Source organism: Hydra vulgaris, chromosome 04, assembly GCF_038396675.1.
Source record: "Hydra vulgaris chromosome 04, alternate assembly HydraT2T_AEP".
In the NCBI taxonomy this organism is placed as follows: domain Eukaryota; kingdom Metazoa; phylum Cnidaria; class Hydrozoa; order Anthoathecata; family Hydridae; genus Hydra; species Hydra vulgaris.
In genome coordinates, this window is record NC_088923.1 from 16419519 (window position 1) to 16439480 (window position 19962).

At 29.5% G+C, this 19962-nt stretch overlaps 1 protein-coding gene across 1 annotated transcript in view; it reads left to right on the forward strand.

Moving 5' to 3' along the window:
- The window catches only part of LOC105843157 (D(2) dopamine receptor), an 81063-nt gene that overhangs the window by 11815 nt on the left and 49286 nt on the right, over positions 1 to 19962 (forward strand). The gene's annotated exons all lie outside the window — the stretch shown is intronic.

Consider the following 19962-nt stretch of genomic DNA (forward strand, 5'->3'; position numbering starts at 1 on the left):
TAGAGAAACTAATGAACAGTAGTGTTTATCAAAAATTTATCAAAGAATTTTTCACCGTTAGACGTTGCGATAAACTCAGTTTTGGTACTTCAACAAATATGGTGATCGAGCAATAAACTATGAAATCAATGAAAACAAATAAAGGTATTGCTCGAGAAAGAAGCACAAAAGACAGTGTTATAATTAAATGGGTTTAAAGCATGCATGCAATGAATACTGTTTGTGAAAAATCAGAGGATCTTGCTGATATTAGAATGGATACAACAGATCAGCATGTAGATGCAAATGATTCACGAATAAAAAAAGGTTCTAGAGATACTAAAAAATTTTATAAGTGTTTTTTATTACATGATCTTTTCCCAATAGTTAAATAAATCAAATCTATTGTCTGTGGAGTCGCTGAACTGCTTTGAATCAGTTAACATTAAAATTGAAAATGCAAATGCCAGTTACATCATCGATGGAGGATATTTATTACATCGAGAAGAAACGTTCAATGTTATTTTTGATAAGTACATTCAGTATGTAAATAGACATTTTGGTCATCAAGTACCTATAGTAGTCTTTGGCGGTTATACTGATTATAAGAAAAATGTTAAAGCTGCAGAACAGCATCGTCAAACCACAAGAACATCTTCATCTTATGATGTCATTGTATGACGGTTTCAACAAGCCAACAGTATTTCCTTGCCAATACTCACAACAAGTCTCGCTTTGTTTCAATGTTATGCGAAAAGTTAACAGCAAATATTACAGTAAAGCAAGTCAATTACGAAGCTAATGTCCTCCTAATCGAAACAGTCATAGAACAATCCAGTACATCAAAAACAACTATCGATGTTGGTGAAGATGTTGACTTATTAGTACTACTGGCTGCAAAAACTCTAATTGATAAAATTATTTATTTTTTAAAACCCGGGAAAGTTAACAACCAACAGAAATTCATCAAAAAGTATATCTGCTTATTCAAAATGTTAAAATCTTATTTTTACATGCAATAACTGGCTGCGATACTAAATCAGCATTTTTCAGATGGGGTAAAACAACGGTATTTTAATTATTTGAAAAACACGATTTAATTAATTGTGTCAAAGTATTTCAAAAGATCGACTCTAATACACAAGACATCATCACAAACGGGATTCTTTTTCTTCTTTTTCTTTTTTTCTCTTTTAGAGCTTTAAATAAAATCTTTTGTATAGACAAGTATAGATACTTATGTTTTGTAAAAAATACACGGAACAATAAAAGAGTGCAACTATCTTGTCTTCCTTCAACACCTGCTTCTGCTAGTCAACACTTATATCGAGTATGCTATCAAGTTCAAGTATGGCTAGGCAATCAACTGGACCCAACAGACAAGCGGTGGAAATTTGTAACATATTAGAGGCAGTTCAAACTTTACTCCCACCTGCTTCGGAAAGACTTCTCAACATCATCTTTTGCATTTGCAAAAAGGATTGTAATGCAAAATTTAGCTTCAAAAAAGTTGGGTTTTAGAGTTCACCAGTATGTAGGGGAGAGTGGGTAGAAATGGGACAATAAAATATATTTCTAGAATAACTTGACATCTTTTTTATTTAATGTTTGTACTGCACCAAATAAATTTTAACCAAAAAACCATCATTTCGGGCACTGATTTCATCCCCTAAGGTTGAAAGCAGGTTATAATGAAGTATATATATTTTTAATTTTAGAGACACTCTGCCATCATGTTAAAGTGGAACAGCCATGGAGTGAAGTGAGAAAGGCGAGTAATTAACAACTTATTTACAAAAATTATCAATTAAAAACTTAAAAAGTTGTAAACCACGTAATCTTCATCAAAATATTCAAGAGCTTTTCACAAAATATTTATTCAAAAGTCATATGAGAGAAGTAGGAGATTAATTAATTTTTTTGGTCCCACTTCACCTCTCAAAAATCATTTTTAGGGGTTACTTTTATAGAAATGTGCCTATTACCACCCGGGAGATATAGTGATGTTTGCTAAATAGTGGAGAAAAAATTTCATTGTTTACATAAGATAACATTTGTTAAAGACCTCTCCTAATTGAAATTTATAAGATTTCCTGCTTCTCCCGCGTCCCACCTCTCCCCACTCTCCCCTATTATTTTTTGAGGCCATTTAAACTCTAATGTTAAATCAATTTCAACAAGTAAAGAATTTGATGCTATTAATGATTAGACAGCTAATGTATCTTTTCCACATTTCCAGCTAGAAAAATAAGAAGTAAAAAAGGAAGAAGATGAATAAGAAGAAAAAAAAAGAAGAAAAAAGCGAAGAAAATATAGCATACTAATATATATAATAATATATAGTAACAATACTAATATATATTATATAAAACATAATATACAGATTATGTTGAATGAGACTTCTTCAATTTTAAGATTTGCGATACCTCAGGAATAGGATTCTTAAAAAAAAAAAAGTAAAAATAATTTTTGTAGGCAATTTCATGATCTAAAACTTTTGCTTGATCTATTTTTTTTTTTTTTTTTTGATAAAACTTGCCGTTTACCGGCAAAAATATGAAAAACCGTTTTTTTAAGCCTTTAACCTTGAATAACTTTTTTTTCAGATACAGGATTGGTGAGGATTTTTAATATTTTATTTGTAGCAATGTCCCAAAGGTCTGTACCAAATTTCAGCTCTATGCGAATAATTGTAAGCCGAAATGTCTACTTTGACCGGGTTACTGTTTTTCCAAAGGTTTGCCATTCGGTAGATTTCAGCTTTAAAAGAAATTTCTAGCCAACAGACATTAAATAATTTTCCGTTTTATTTCTAAGCATTTGACTAGTTGCGTCGTTCGTAAATAAAAATTATACGCTGATAAAAATAAATATTAGTAAATCCATATTTTTTAAAAATTTTTTAATATTAATTGTGCATTATTATATTCGCTTTGATCAGATCTAAAATGAAAAAATTAGAATCCTGTTATTTATCGGTTTCACACTTTTTAAATAATATTATATTTGACTTTTGCTAACGTTGTTGATTCATCAATTATTAATGACAAGTTTTACATAACCCCAGTGGGCAAAAGGATGTCCGTGAGACGTCCTGAAGACGTCCATGTTAGATCAGGAGACGTCTTAATTGGACACAGGAGAGACGTCTAAAGGACATGCCAATTTAAATGCTTTTTGTCGGTTCCAAAGGGACGAAATGGACACGTAACTAGGACGTCACACGAGACGTCAGACGTGGACGCACGTCCGACGTCTTACGGATGTCCTTAGGACAATCATAGCCACTGGAGCGTCCTTGGGACGTTTTATTTTAAGTTTTTTTTTTTAATTAGGCTTAAAATCCGTGGTCTATGACTATGCCATACTAGTTCCCATTAATAATGTTAAATAATAATTAATCAAGCTAGAATTCCCACTCGCTCGAAAGAAAAATAATTATAAAAAAAAGGCAGCAATTACTAATCTAATAATATTTATTTGCAAAAATAAATCCTCCGAAAACATGTAAAAAGCAAAATAAGTTAAAATATTAATTATCAGGGTATTTTGTCTCTTTGTTCAAACTTCCAGCCCTATTGCGATTAACTCTTTTGAGTCACCAATATTAAAATCAATTATATCCTTCGTCAAGTTTTTTGAAGGAATCAGAAATGCTTCTAAAAATAAAAATGATAAACTTTTGTATAAAAATGTATTATAAGCTTTAATTTTTTACATAATCAAATTGAAAATAAAATTGCATATGTTTAAGTATGTTTATGCAATTTCATATCATTTACAATAATTAAATGCATCTACTTTTTATTTAAAAAAATTTGATTTGTATTATCAAGTTTACTTAATTAAGAGATATTTTACTTTATTTTACGAAGGCCATGAACACTAACTAGTATTAGTAATATCAATGACTATTAATACTAATTAGTATTTGTGTTAGTAGCACTTATTTGTATGAATGAATAGAAGTAATGGCTGAAAAAAATCAAAAATGTTTCTTGCTAAATTTAGAAGCTAAAAACCTTACTGTGTTTTAAAGCACAGTAAGCATTTTTGCACGAAGAAGTGGACTCCAGTTTCTTCAACTATTGCCATTATTCATTTAATAATTACTATGTACCTTAAATCATACGTACCAGATAAAAATCTTAATATATACTGGGACATTTTTTGACAAACTTTTTGTTTTATTTGTTTTTCAATAGTTTCTGTCGCTTTCGAATCATTTTTTTGTTTTTTATTGTTATTTGTTTTCATACTTACGTTGAATTGTTGTTAAAATATTAACATATTTCAGAAAATTCAGCGGTTAGAAAATTTTGTTTGGTAATTTAAGAAAATTAAGTACCGATTAGGGATTTAAACATAACGCCGTAAACTGTGTAGTTAAACATCTATAGTTTTGCTTCAAACTGGAAGTAAAAAACTGTTAATTGTTTATGCTGAAAAATGGTTTAAAAAAATTCCGTAGTTAAAGAATTTTTAATTTTTTTAAAATTTTTTTAATTTTAAAAAAAAGGAACATTCTGATAAAGCAAATAGAAAAATTGTAATAAAAAGCGTTCTGTTCAGAAAACTGAAACTTTATTTCATTTATGAAACCATTTAAAACGTGCCCATAATAAGCAACACGAAAAAGTATCTAAGAAGTGCGTATCTGATAGAAAAAAAAAAAAAAAAAAGAAAAGAAAAAGAAATCCAATTATATGTATTCCAATAGTCATTAGGCTCTTCATTAAACATTTTGTTAGACCTCGAATAGATACAGTTATCAAAAGAAAGTATGATTGTGCAGTACTTAGATTTATAATTGAAGATGGAAGGTCATTTGAGACAGCTTTTGGATTTGTTTTCATCAATTTGTGATCGGTGTTCACTCAAGAGAAATAAAATCCACCACACTCGACCAATTTATCACAAAATTTGGGTGATATGATCAATGATCTGCATAAATGTTTCGAACAAAGTATAAAACAGCAGTTAATCTCCAAACCAAGCATCACTTTTAATTACTTTAAGGCCGACAATGGCGATAGCTTTCTTTTTTCTACTTGTCATTATATTTCATTTTCTTAGGTTTTAGAATCATGCTGTTTAAAAGTCGTAAATCTGGAAATAATAAATGCTTTTCACAAAGCTATTTCCACTGAAAATTGTAAAAAACGTTCTGTTGAAATTTGACTTGACTTCAGATAATATTTATGAGTTACAAATGCCACTACACCTAGTATGCCGTGCGCACTTAAACTTCTTCGTTGAATAGATTTGCTGGGCTGCTGTGCTTATAAACTTCAACTTTGTGTAAAATCACTTATTATCGGTCGGACAGGCAGTTCTCAGAATTCTTGAAGAAAACCTGATTCAAAGCCTCCAATGGATGTGGAAACGCGCTTTATCAGCACTTATAATTCATTGGAATGGATTAAAATAAATCATAGTTATATAGAACTTGCTCTAGTTAAGGGCACACAGAAAAAAAAAATGTATGAAAATGCCACCGACTTGTCTAACTGAAACGCAAGTGCAATTATTAACAATTGTCACTCTTATTTTAAATGCATTATCTGAGACCACTACTATTCTAAGTGAAGGAAAAAGGGTGAGCATTAGTTTAGTTTATCCGTGCATTACAACTTTGAAAAATTGTCTTTGCTTAATGGATAAAAGAGGGATAAGTAAATTTGTCGATGATCTTGCTACGCAGTTGGAAATCAGGTTTGAATTAAGTAAAGACTTTTTTCTAAGCGCTACCCGCAATTCGATCAATTTTAGCAATATTGACCTTGGCCGAGATGTATATTGGGGAATCTTGGTGAATAGTTTATTGTGGAATAATACTAAGTACTAATCTGAAAAAAAATTCGATTTAATTACTTGATTGATTCCTGATGTAGTTTAACTCTAGGGAACAAATTTTGCATGTGGTTCAAAAAACAACATTTTCAAAATATATCTGCAGCTCGCATCTTAATGTATTTTTAAAGTTTATAATAAAATAACACTGCATTTGAAAGTTTATCAAATGAAATTTTTTTTTGGGGTGTCTCAAGACCCTTAAACATTTAATAGTTCGCCACGCTTTTTGCGTGGCGAACATTGTGGTGAACAGACGCGTTTTCTTACAGTTAAATATTTTTTGGAATTTTTTTAATTCGTTAAATAAAAAGTGATATGTCTAAATCAGAAGAGTTAGTTTCGATTGCTATGATGAGAGAGCTACTAAATATTCAAAAAGAAACAATTTTGTCTTTTTTTCATGAAGCATTATCGAACATAAATGAGAGGTTTGATAACTTTCAATCTAGTTTTAAAGAAGTTCGGCGAGAACTCGACGAAATGAAATCTGGATTAAATTTTGTTGGCGATGTATTCAACGATAAAGCTAGAGGAGTTGAGGAAAAAATTAATAAAGTTCACGACGATTTATCAAATGTACGAAAAATGCAAGGTAAAATATCTTCTGACAATATTGAGTTAAAATTAAAAAGCGTTGATATTGAAGACCGTAACAGAAGAAACAATTTAAGAATTGACGGGGTCGTTGAAAATAACGAAGAAAAGAATTGGGAAATCACAAAAAAAAAGGTAAAACAACTATTTAAAGATAATCTTGGTATTGAAAAAGATATTATAATTGATCGGGCTCATCGAGTGGGAGTAGCTAATGATAAACGAGAGCGAACAATTGTCTTGAAGCTCCGGGATTACGAGGACAAAAAAACAATTTTGAAAAGAGCAACAAAATAAAAAGGAACTAATATCTTTCTAAACGAAGATTTTAGTTTTACCACGCGAAAAATTCGAAAGGAACTTTTTGATCAGGCGAAGATACATCGTCAAAATGGCTATTTTGCAAAAGTTATTTACAACAAACGTATTGTTCACGAATTTTGAGAAAACACCCGCAACACAAATGTTATTCCGACATGCGTAAACGAGTAAGCGTTTTGAGTATTTTAGTTCTTAATTATATTAAATATTTTTAAATTATACATTTTTAAAAAATGGCAGCGCTTTTTCCACAGAAATTAGATTTTTACAATTTAAATTTAGACTTTTTTGAGGACAACTTCATAAATAACCTATCCGAAAAAAATATAAATATTTTTCAAGAAACTCAAATGAACTTAATTAACACACCGTATATTGATCCTTTTGAATTTAAAGTAATAGCAGATGATGGCTCATTTTCTGTATTACACATAAACATTAGAAGCATGCAGCAAAATTTTGATAAACTTAAAGAATTTTTAAATATTTTAAACTACACGTTCGACATCATATCTATTTCAGAGACTTGGCATGATACAGAAAGTTCTCTTGAATTAAATTCTAATTATATATTACCATTTTATAAACTAATAAGTCAATCAAGAGGAAATGGGAAAAAAGGAGGAGGATTAGAAATTTATGTCTTAGAAAAGTATGCTTTCAAGATAAAAAATATATTGGGTTGAGGAATAATTCATGAGCGTTTTTTTCAAATTTATTTTAAACAAAAAAACTACAACGATTTAATCAATAATATACTCTCGGTTGTTGTTTACGACTTCCTCCCATCGTTCAATAAGTTTTTCGATGCCTCGGCGATTGAAATCTCCCGGTCTTGACTCAAAGAATTCGTCCAACCAAGCCTTCAATTCCACGTCGTTATTGAACGATACACCGCGCAAAGCGTTTGAAAGCGATCGAAACATATGAAAATCTGACGGCGCCAAGTCTGGAGAGTATGAAGGATGAGGCAGCACTTCCCATTCGAGTTCTTAAATCGCGGCTTTGGTCATATTGACGATGTGAGGACGGGCGTTGTCGTGTTGCAGAAGAACGCCATTTCGCCTATTTGGTCTTTTTTGCTGAATTGCTTCGTTGAGTCGGTGCAGTTGTTGAACGTAGAGCTCCGCATTGACTGTTTGGTTGCGCTCAAGCAGTTCGTAATGAATTATGCCTTCCCAATCCCACCATACACACAACATGATCTTTCGAGGATGAAGGTCTTTTTTTGCTTGCGGAGTCGCTTGTTTTTTGGGGCTGAGCCATTCTTTTCGCTGCTTCATATTGACGTAAAAGCACCATTTTTTATCGCCAGTGACAATGCGGTAAAGAAAACGCTGTTTGTGACCATGTGTTGAGCGATGTCGAGCGAGCAAACCGGCGGCGATTGTGGAACGTTGATTTTTGTTGTTTTCGCTCAAAGTGTGTGGCACTCAAGCGCCGAGTTTCTGAACCTTGCCCATTGAGTGAAGGTGGTTCACCACAGTTTTTTGATCACAATCCATCTGCTCCGCCAATTCTCTGGTCGTTTGACGTGGATTTTCGTGAAGAAGTTGATTCAATCGCTCTTCGTCGAACTCAATTGGTCGACCGGTGTGTGATCCGTCCTTGAGGTCAAAATTCCCATTTTTGAAGCGCGAAAACCAACGGCGGGCGGTACTTTCAGGCATTGCTCCTTCTCCATACACAGCACAAATCTCACGAGCAGCTTCGGCGGCCTTAACACCTCGATTAAATGCAAAAAGCAAATGGTGTCGAAAATGCTCAGTTTTGTCCACTTGACATTCCATTTTAATGATCTGAAAATACACAAAAATAAAAAAAACTAACAAATAAAAACACACTATCTTGTAGAGCAAAACATTCTCTTTCAAACAACATAAAACATTTTGCCAATGCATTCTATTTCTGCGTGCATTTTTAAATTTGAAAAAAACGCTCATGAATTATTCCTCAACCCAATACTATGCTTTTCAAATGATAATTATGAAAGCCTTTTCATTGAAATTATTAATAAAAAATACCGAAACATTTTAGTTGGATGTGTTTATCGTCCACCGAGTGGAAAAATAAAAAATTTCGAAACTTTTATCAAAAATACGATTATGAAAATAAATAAAGAAATTAAGACATTATATATAACTGGTGACATAAATCTTGATGCTCTTTCTTACACAAAATTTCCAAAAATAAAATCTTTTTTTGATATGCTTTTTAAATTTAATGTCTTGTCAACTATTAATAAACCAACGCGAGTAACAAAAACCTCTGCAACAGCAATAGACAATATTTTTATCAATAATTATTTAGAAACGACATTTGAAACCGGTATATTTTTGACAGATATCAGCAATCATTTCCCGATATTCATAAAAATAAAAAACTTTAAATCTATGTCTGATTGTCATTCAAAAATTATACATTTAAAAAAACGAAATTTAAAATTGAGTAACACTAATAAATTAACAAGTAGACTAAAACAAGAAACAACGTATATAAATGTAAAGATACTAATAAAGCTTACAATGCCTTTTTAAGTACATTTTTGGAGTACTTTAATGAAACCTGTCCAAAAGAGATAATAACAACTAAGTCAAAAGCAGCTGCTAATCCGTGGATGGATAAATCGTTATTAAAGTGCTCAAAAAAAAAGCAAAAACTTTACAATAAATTTTTGAAAAATAGAAACAATGATAATGAAAAAAATTACAAAAATTATAAATTTTTTTACCAAGATCTCATTAAAAATGCAAAAAAAAAGTATTACAGTAATCAAATTACCAAATGCAAATTTGATAGCAAAAAAACATGGTCCATCATTAATCTCATAATGGGAAGAGAAAAACTAAATTCACCTTCTCTTCCTAAACGAATTGTTATTGAAAATAACGATATATTTTGTCAAAAACTAATTTCAGAAGAATTCAATAAATATTTTACAAATATTGGTCCAAATCTTGTAAATAAAATTGTACCGACATCTGTATCATTTAAAACCTATCTTAAAACCACGAATAACGTTACCATGCTTGATTATGAATTAAGCTATGAAGAATTATAGGCAGCCTTTGCCTCCTTAAAAAAAAAAGATTTCTCCAGGATTTAATGAGATATCTAGTGATATAGTTATTGCAAACAAACACAGTCTTAATAGACCCCTGATTCATATACTTAAGTTCTCATTAAATTTTGGGATATTTCCGGATGTACTTAAATTGGCAAAAGTAATTCTATCATACAAATGTATTGATCATTCTGACATTACAAACTACAGGCCTATATCAATACTTTCTGTATTTTCAAAACTCTTCGAACGTGTAGTTTATAATAGAATCTATGATTACTTCATTAAAAACAATTTTTTTTACCCAAATCAGTTTGGCTTTCAAAAAAATCTCTCTACAGAGCATGCAATCATTGAAATAGTAAATCAAATAACTAATGGTTTTGAAAATAATAAATTTACTTTAGGAGTTTATCAAAAGCATTTGATACAGTGGATCATTGCATTCTCTTAGATAAATTAAGGCATTACGGAATAATAAATAAAACTTATTATTGGATTAAAAGCTATCTTACAAACAGAAAACAATATGTAAATAATGTCCAATCTGGAGTATTGAATGTCATATGTGGAGTCCCGTAAGGATTGATTCTTGGTCCACTTCTTTTTCTAATATATATAAATGACTTTTGTAATGCATCTTTAAAAATGAACTCGGTCATGTTTGCAGATGACACAAACTTATTTCTCACCAACAATGATATCAAGAAATTATATCCCAACACAAAAGATAAATTCCAGATGTACGAAAGCCAGAACAGGCAACTTCTACAGAGGCAGCTTTATAATATGCTTTAGAGAATATACCTCTAAGTTGATCATTTGTTATTTTTGTCCAGGATGCTCATGTAACCATGATCCACATTATATATTATAAAAAGTTTTAGGCGGTTTAAGAAAACAGTTGTCGTTAAACCTCATTCACCACTAGTTACAGAAGAAACGCAATGTTTTCCTTTTATTGGTATAACTTTAACAGATTTATGAACAGTTGTAATGTCTGATTTATCACAGATAAAAATTTGATGAAGTTCAAACTTGTACTTTTTCATAACAACTTCTATATCATTGAAATTAGTATTCACAGAACTGCTGTTTAAACCATAAACACAATTTAAAGACAACCCTTAAGACTTTTTAATTAAAAGGGCTGGATGTATCTTTAAAAACCCACTAACAATCTTTAAAAATTTCTTTCTGCAACACCATTATACTTATTTAATGGATGAACTATTTTGTACTTTTAAACAAACTGGCAACTCGTTGAATGTCACTTATAGACAATCCATTTCTTGTATGTAGTTAACTAATTGACTTTTAGTATCATCTGGCAATAGTTAAATAAACCAAGTGATTTTTTATGCATAATAATAGTCTAAACTCTTTAACTTTCTTTAAATCCTTCAGTAAAATCTTCAACTATCACTTCAAACAAAAGCATCTTTATTTACAATAAATGTCAAAGCTGCTATGCTCAATGAGATTACTTTTAATTTTAACATAATATGCTCTGTTCAGAAAAATTGCCATATATAGTTTTCTAATTAAGTTTCTAACTATATTTAACTTTCTAAATAAACATAGTTAATATCAGCAAAACAAAAAAACCAAAATGTCTCGTTTTGCCCCGCAACATGTTGGCATCGAAATTGTGTAATTTCGTGACAATTTTGTCATAGAAATGAAATAATAATATATGGAAATGAAAGAGCAATGCCTAAAGATGATAATAAAACACTAACTTTGAATATAACATTTTTTCCCACTCTGTAAGATAAAAAAACACTGAGAAAAATTAAAACAACAACGCATTGAAATTCGCAATTGTCATATAGCCAAGAGATGAAATGGTTGTCGTTCTCTTCATCTTCTTCATTTAAAAGTGACTCAAGATATTTTTTGCAACAATAAATAATTTAAGAACACACTTTTAAACTTTTAAAAACCGTTAAAACAATAAATTGCGAGGTTAGGATCACCACAAATGCGATCTATCTCATTTTGACCCGCTGTCTTATTTTGCCCCGTCTTACCCTATTTACATTAGGATTATATTATTTTTACAACCTTATATGACCATGGTCCTCCAAAATGAGTTTTTGAATAAAAACCATGAAATTGACACATAATAATGATTTTATTTCAAAAACCTTCCCTTATAAATAGAAAAACTATTTTCGAAGTATTGCAATTTAGTATGGTTGAATAAAATTATACTAATGAGTAAATAACAATATATAACACAATACAGTGTTAGTAGCTGAATAATGTAACACAAAACAATCACTTGTTTGATAAAATAAACTTAAAATTGATTTTTTACACTGTATTTCTTGCATGGTTTTAGTTGCTCGTTCGGTACAAATATTACTTCTTTGCGTCTCAATTCTGTATTGTATTTACTGCAATGCTTCTTAAAAATAGTGTGCGCTTATTTGTATTTCTTTAAACTGTCGTCCAATTTTTTATAACAGTCTTCTTTATAAAAATGGTCACTGACCCAAACATCAAACCAAGTTCAACAAATCAATTTACAAATTTCACTTAGCAGTTCATTTTTTTTTGGGCAGAACAAAAGCAACTAAGGCATATATTGCAAGGCCGTAGACAACTTTTTTTGATGTTTGAGCTAAGCAACTTTGAAAGATGAAGACTGGGAACAACAAAAACCCCGAAATGCTAGCCCCCCAAATGTTTCTCCTCAAATTGAGGGGCTGTAAACTTTAAAGAGTCATGAAAGCCGATCAACGAAAGATTATTGAATCAAATTTGAAATTCGTCTTTAAATATAAATTGAGTTCAAGATTGAGAAAAAAATAACAAATTTGACTAATTGCCCTCCACTTTGAGGCTGTGGGAGGGGGGGGGGCAAAGGTTTTGGGGTTTTTGTTGTTCCCAGTCTACAATCATCGCAATTTTTATGTTAATATTTATGAGGAATGAGGATGCATTGCATCTTGATTCCTCATATATATGAACATACTTAAATATGGAATTTTATATTTACATCACTTTGTTGGAAGTCAGTTTTTAAACTTGTATAGTTGTTACTGACTTCTTGCACAAAATCATATGCTAAATTAGAAGATGTTGTATCTCCGTATTGACACTTATGGTATTAAATATTATAACTTTAATGCTTTCCTATAATTGATATTGGTCTAACACCTCAGTTATTCCATTAAAATTTGTTAATGCTTTCCCATCACTAAAAGTCAAAGCAGCTAAGCAAACTTAATGGTTCTGATTTTTTAAAACAACAACTTGCATTTCTTAGTTGTTAAGTTTCTTACCATCAAAGTGCAAAGCCTAATTGTCATTTTTAAGGGTTTCTTCAAAGTTCTGCTGCATTTTCTGTGATTCTCTGACAGATGCCGTATAAATGGCTGGTTGAGTTGGTGTAGAGATATCAATACCGTGGTCTGATAGTTGTTTGCAAACTTTTGCTGACTTAGAGGAGTTTAGACTAGTCTGTTTTACTAGTTGAAGTTCAGTTTTTGTAGTGTAATATGATTCAGTTTTTCTTGTTTTAGCAGGAGGCTCAACAGCATAATCACAGTCGTTAGTATCATTGTCAGAAGTTTCTGAAGAAGTTGATAGATTGGATGCCACATTTTTGCTCAACAAAGAAAAATTACTACTTGTAGAACTTCTGGTCCTTACTTTGGATGGATGCACTTTTACTTGTTCTGATGATGCAAAACCAACATCTCTATGCAGAGACAACTTTACGGGTGCGTGTGGTGGGGGGGGGGAGGGGAGGGGAGGGAGGAGGAGGGGGTGTTACACTTCCCCTCCCATCTTTAAGGAGGTCATTTTTAAGTTATAGTTGGTTTTTTTACGAGTTTAGTCGGCTTGTCAGATATTTGACACAAGTCGGTTAAATTTTCGTTTTAAGGGCCTCTTTTTTTTCTTTTTTTTTTGATGCTAGTCGGTACTTTTTAAAGATTCACCCCCCCTCCCCCTTATTTTGTTTGTAGAATCGCCTCTGTCTCCATGTGATATCATCTGCATTTGATAAGATTGTTTATCTTCATTGGTCAACCAGATGCCATCTGTTTTGATGATATCAAACACTTTTGCAAATTTAACTTGAGCACATTTATTATAGTACTTTAAAAATTTATTATATTTATTAACTAATGCTTCAATCTTCCTAACTATTAACTTTATTGTTATGAATGGAAAATTTAACTTTATCTACAATTCTTTCAATTCTTTGATTACCATTTAAAATTTTTCATTTTTAGCAAGAAATTGAAACCTCCCAATAGTTGTCATTTTTTTAGGCATTCTAATAAAGCCGTCAAGTAGATGTTACTAAAATTGTGACTGTTGCTAAAATTTTCTTTTAGTTACACTCTTTTGGTATGCTGTCAAGTTTATTCTCTAAGTAACAGAATTTTTTGAACATCTTCCCTGCTTTTCTTATACGACATTTTCTAGAAAAAATAAATTTTATCTCCGTGCTAATGAGTGTGCCTGAAAATATATTTGTATTAGCGCAAACTTTTAGATAGTAAAACAAAAAAGTATGTGGTAGATAATTTAATGTAAACAAAATTTATAAAACAGAATAAAAGTAAGTAAATTAGCCATTCATTCTATCTATAAATCACTTAGTAATTAAGTTGACCAAACAAAATCACAACAGGTGAACTACATACTGTTTTTGGAACACCGCTTGTAAAGAAATATTTAAACCTGTATCCTGGGGGTGCACAGTGAGTCAGAAAGTTGAAAAAACGGCAAAAATTATATAACTATCATATATAAACATGCAATACGACAATACTATCGTATTTTGGGTCAAAAAATTTAAGTTTGTTATTGAAAATAATTTTTACGCGTACAACGCGCGCTTACGCGTGTAAGTGTCATTTACGCGGGCAAAATATAATTTAAATAAATAAATCGGATTTCTAGATCCAAAATACCATATTAAAGAATACCACATATTTTTTAATGTAAATTTTTCTTGTGCCTAAGGGTCGTACTACGCACGCATATACGTGTTAGAGTCTTTTACGCACACAAAGACTGACTTAATTTAAAAAAGATAAATTCTTCAAACCAAAATATTTACTAGTTAAAAAGAAAAATTGAATGCTCCAAAAGTTTATGAACAGTTGGGGAAATCACATACCAGCAATAGTTTTTGAATATAAGAGCTGTAGTTTCATATCAATACTGGCCAAAACTTTTAGAGTTCATATCATAACAGGAGCATGCTGATATTAGGATTGTCCACAATCTAATAATTACATCTACTGCCACTCCCGTTATATCAGCAAAAGTTTCAGCATTTTCAAATGCCCTTCTGGCAGTGTTTCCATCGTTAGTGTTGCCAAAACCCTGTTTACGCATATCAACTATAAGACTTAGGTCTTCTCTTAACCTCAGTTGAATGTTCTTTTTTCTACTTTTTACTGATGCTTTTTTAGCAGGGTATATGGCATAGTATAAGTTTTATCCTAAATGTATAATATATTCATAAGATCTGAGCCAGCAATGCTGAGTAGAAAGGCCCAAAGATAAAGCTTCATTAATTGGTTTAGATCTGATCAATTCTGGGTTATTAAGTTCACTGGGCTTAGTTCAGCAAGCATTACATGATTGGGAGGACAGAGTGTCAGTGAGGGCATTAACCACTTTACCATCAAATATGGTTAAATCTAGTTTGAATTTAAATGTAATAGTCGTATCCGGTTTGCCTTCCTCTACTTCTAACTTTACTTCAAACTTGACTAGTCTATTCATTTCTGCTATTAAAAGTTCATACTCATTTCTTATTAATTCTTCCGTTTCTTTTTAATACTGGAGATGTAGGGGTAGTAATATGTACTAGAGGGCTTCTTATTTAACTATACATTTTTGTTCATGATGGTTAATTTAAGTGGAACAATAGCTTTCTGGAAAAGACTTTGCTCGTTAACTTGGGCCTCACCAATATTTGTATCAGTATATTTTTGTTTATATACACTTTGACTGGAGGCACCATCAAAATCACCTTTAAAGTGAAGTAGACATTTAAAACTCCTCCCAATTTCAGCAAACAATCTCATAGCGTCTTGACATTCCGTAAAAGTTAATATTCTTGTCAGAGCATGATTAAACATACCCTGTAGAGGAGTTGAATGATATTTCTGTCACAATTAAACCCTCAGGATAACATTTGTTTTTCTCATTCTTAATTTCGTGAAGTGAAGGATAAATACCTGCATTATATATTATCGATAAATTTCTAATAATTTGATATTGTTCATTTGAAAGGTCACTGAACTTTTAAGCTCTAGGCATCTTTGGTTTTCATTTTTATCGGAATATTTATCTCCGTTATTTTAACTTTTTTAGAGTTTGTAGCACTTTTCATGAGAACAACGAAATCTTTTTTGTTAGGATCTCTAGTTATTTATTTTATATAAGCTAATGCCAATGCTTTAGCAGGATGTTCAGCCAATTTGACAACCTTAAACAAGATAATATTTAATATTTAAGCTTGTAAACTTTTAAACTGGGTTGAATTTAATTGATTTATTGTTACCTTAGATCTTCTGCTTCTATCGACTAAATCTTTCCAGTTCTTGCACTTTCTACCTGGACCTGCTGCAAAGTTTTTTTTGTCAACAGTTACATCTTTATTCAACCAAGCTCGCTCGTGTTCTAAAAGTCTAGAGAGAAGGTTCTTGAATGTTTCCGTAACTTTGATCAGAATTTACTAATTGATCTAAGTATTATTAGAGTTTTCTTTAGATTTTTCATTTCAGCTTTGTAAATACTTTCATAGTATAGACTCTCCAGTCTAAAAAACTTACGTAGAAGAGCTTCGAGTAAATTATCATGATTAATTGCTAACTCTTGAATTATAGGAGCTAAATGTATTCTTTTCATGTTGAATGTAAGCAATGAACTACTGTTAGCTATTTTATACGCAAATTTTAATTTTAAAACATGCAGTATGCCATCAAATGTTGCATATTTTGGTTTTTGAGGTTTGATAATTAGCACCATCTGCTTGAGCATTAGTTTTTTTTTACTAACAGGAACTAAATGTATTATTTGTGTGATGAATGTAAGCAATGAATTATTGTTCGTTACTTTATACACAAGTTTTAATTAAAAACGGAAAAAAAAAATTAAGTATTTAAAAGGTCTTATTTTAATTGGGGTAAGTTGGGGCAATTTTTATTTTTTCTGCTTTCATACATACAGGAGAAAATGAGCAGCGTATTACTGTTTTACATTCTGCTATTTACTTTTTACAAAAATACTTCAGTCTTATATAAGATGCAATAGCTAAAACTCGCATTTACTTTACCTTTTATGCATTTATAATTAGGAGTGCTTGTAAATTTACTTTTTTCTTTTCTTCCATACTCGCTAAGTAATGCCTGTATTCCATGAAAGCATTCTAAACATTTTTAACTGTTTTCCGTGGAGTTACTCCTTCCATTCCTCTAATTTGAGTAACCTTAAAAATTATTAAAATAAATTAAAAGCATGATTAAATATTGAACCAAATCCAAATATCATATAGAATCACAACATTTAATGAGCAAATTAATCCCTTTTTTAACAAGTTTTTATAAGTTCTAATATATATATATATATATATATATATATATATATATATATATATATATATATATATATATATATATATATATATATATATATATGTGGGAAAATATTCCCACTACCATGGAATCTATTGGAATCTTTGAGTTTTTCAACTAAACTCATAATTAAACTAATTTAAAAAAATCAATTTATGACACATTTTTGAGACCTCAGTAATGAAAATCTAAAATTAAAATTTATTGTTAAAAATATTGTTAATAGTTACCAAACATCTTAAAAATATAACTTTAAATTAAATTTTGAACTGTATTTACTCATATCAATCTTAAAAAAGTGACACTAAAGCGAGACTTTTTTGAACGAGTTTTCCGATAAATAAAATAAAATAAACAAGTCTCGGAAAAAGACGTATAAATTGGTGAAATCTTGAAAATTATTCACAAAAAAGTTATTCATTGTCTTTTAGCGGTATTTAGTTATATTATAATTTAATTAATTAATTTCTATCAATAGTTTTTTATGGAGGCTTTTTTGCCGTTTTTTATGGATTTTGACTCACTGTGGGGTGGTTTTTGTCAAGGCAAAGCAAAACAGTGCTATTTATAACATATTTGCACCATTAATACAGTGACCATAATAAAATTGAAAAAAAAAGTGAAAATGTTATAACCCTAATATATATATATATATATATATATATATATATATATATATATATATATATATATATATATATATATATATATATATATATATATATATATATATATATATATATATATATATATATATATATATATATATATATAGATATATATATATACATATATATATGTACACATATATATATATATATATATATATATATATATATATATATATATATATATATATATCTAACTCATAATAATATATATATATATATATATATATATAAAAAAATAAGTATATATATATATATATAATTATTAAAAACACATATATATATATATATATAATTATTAAAAACACTTATCTATCTTTTATCTTCAACATAATGTTTCACCATCAGTAGGTTCATCAGGAAGCTTCCTGATGAACCTTCTGATGGTGAAACATTATGTTGAAGATAAAAGATAGATTAGTGTTTTTACTAATTTATTATTGCTCTGTTCTTCAAGAACATTGAGCACTCTATTTGTAGAATACACTGATATAATTTATATATATATATAATTTATATATATATATATATATATATATATATATATATATATATATATATATATATATATACATATATATATATATATATATATATATATATATATATATATATTCATATATATATATATATATATAAATATATATATATATATATATATATATAAATATATATATATATATATATATAAATATATATATATATATATATTTATATATATATATATATATATTTATATATATATCACCCCACAGTGAGCAATAATAAATTAGTAAAAACACTAATCTATCTTTTATCTTCAACATAATGTTTCACCATCAGTAGGTTCATCAGGAAGCTTCCTGATGAACCTACTGATGGTGAAACATTATGTTGAAGATAAAAGATAGGTAAGTGTTTTTAATAATACATAATGTACATAAAGAACTCAACTCATAAAATGCATAAAGACTCAAAGTCAGAAGGAAGGAACAAGCGTCCTCATGAAAACATTAATGTAAAATAATAAAAATATTATGTAAATGTGATAAATTAGTAAAAGAAAAATCAGTCTTTGTTGTAAGTTCTGTAACGTCGAGTCTAATCAAAAGCCAGCGTAAGGAGTGCGTCCCTTATGCACAAATATTGCTTTTATAATCAACAAAAAACAATTTTGGGATGTGCTGTTGTATTTTTAATCCTTTTATATATATTTAAGATTTGCCGTTACAACTTATCGCTTACAAAATCGATTTTATTTAAAATAAGAAAATAATATCTTTAAACAATATTATTAAAAAAAGGTGATTTATTTAAAATAAGAAAATAATATCATGAGGTCCATCTTATTAACTTCAAGCACCAAACAAACTACGCAACATCACTGACGCAACCCTGAGATTTATTATTTTTTTTAAATTTGCTTCTTTTTTTAAAAATTAGGTACAACTTCGTTGAACAAATGAAAGGTACATTTTAAAGCTCTTATAAATGCATAAAAATATTTAAAAAATTTGAAAATCGTCAATTTAAAATCTCTAATCAATATTTTTTTACCACCCAAATACGAATGGGTTTTTTTTAACACAGCGAGATAGTAACGTAGATATGTAACTTAGAGATAGACTAAGTGACAATTATAATGTCAGATTATAATCATTATAAAATTTTTTTTAAAGTGAGCATTAAAAATGTTAACTTTTCTTGATGAATAAATAGTTTTTTGTTGACAATAAAAAAAGTCAAAAGAGTTTTCTAAAAAAATTATAAAATTTTATTATTGCATGTTCTTCTTGTGATGATTTCCGACATTATTACGGACCTTACTTTAATATTAAAACTTTTTGTAGACGTGAGAAAATTTCAATAAAAACAAAAATATTAA